The 1,278-nt window shown below is 51.3% G+C and overlaps 1 protein-coding gene across 3 annotated transcripts in view; it reads left to right on the forward strand.

The window, feature by feature from the left end:
• Window positions 1-1,278, forward strand: part of SPG11 (SPG11, spatacsin vesicle trafficking associated) — a 51,061-nt gene that overhangs the window by 32,233 nt on the left and 17,550 nt on the right. The window lies entirely within an intron of this gene.

Consider the following 1,278-nt stretch of genomic DNA (forward strand, 5'->3'; position numbering starts at 1 on the left):
GGCCTGGGGTGAGTGCCGCTCTGTTCCCTCTGCTTTGCTGCCTTGCGCAGCCCTGGGAGCAGCACCTCTCCCCCTGCCCCTTCCTTAGTCTTCGATTTATGTGACTTCGATTTATACGCCGTTCTGTGAGAACGCATGTACAGCATAAATCAAAGGAAACCTGTGTTTGCAGTTTGGTTCAGGTAAAAATTAGCATTGTACAGTTCGGTAACTTAACTGTCCCTGCGTTCCTGTTTTTGGAATATACATTTTAGTTAGGCTTCAATAAAGCTTCTACAATTGCAGGGTAAGGCCAGATTTTTTTAAATTAGTGTATATTTATGTTCATTAACTGCATCCTATGAAGATGCAGTTAATGTGCTCAAGGAGCACATCTGTGGGGGGCCAGCAGGGGAGATCATGCTCAGGGGGAATCAGCACGGGTTCATCAAAGGCAGGTCCTGCCTGACAAACCTGATTGCCTTTTATGACCAAGTAACTAAATCCTTGGATGATGGTGTCGCCGTGGATGTAATCTTTCTAGACTTTAAGAAGGCCTTTGACGCTGTCTCTTATCCCATTCTCATCAATAAATTAGGCGACTGCGGCATTGATGCCTGCACAGTTGGATGGGTAAAAAATTGGCTGATGGGACACACCCAGAGAGTAGTGGTGGACGGGTTGTACTCAACCTGGCGAGATGTGAGCAGTGGGGTCCCCCAGGGCTCGGTCCTCGGGCCTGCACTGTTTAACATATCATAGAATCATATCATATCATAGAAGTCGGGTCGGAAGGGACCTTGTAGATCTTCAAGTCCGACCCCCTCCCTGGGCAGGAGAGAAACTGGGCTCAAGTGACCCCAGCCAGGTAGGCATCGAGCCGCTTCTTAAAGACCCCCAGAGTAGGAGCCAGCACCACTTCCCTTGGAAGTTGGTTCCAGGTCCTAGCCGCCCTGACTGTGAAGTAGTTCTTACGGATGTCTAATCTGAACCTACTCTCCAACAACTTGTGGCCGTTATTCCCTGTTATCCCGGGGGGCACTAGGGGAAACAAGGTCTCCCCAAACCCTTCTGGTCCCCCCCTAGTGAGTGTATAGACGGTCACCAGGTCCCCCCTCAGCCTTCTCTTGTGAAGGCTGAACAGGTTCAGGTCCCGTAGCCTCTCATTGTAGGGTCTGCCCTGCTGTCCCCAGATCATGCGGGTGGCCTCCTCTGGACCCTCTCAACATTGTCCACATCCCTCTGGAAGTGCGGCGCCCAGAACCGGACACAGTACTCCAGCTGTGGCTTGACCAGTGG

Source organism: Alligator sinensis, unplaced genomic scaffold (genome assembly GCF_000455745.1).
Source record: "Alligator sinensis unplaced genomic scaffold, ASM45574v1 scaffold997_1, whole genome shotgun sequence".
Taxonomy (NCBI): domain Eukaryota; kingdom Metazoa; phylum Chordata; order Crocodylia; family Alligatoridae; genus Alligator; species Alligator sinensis.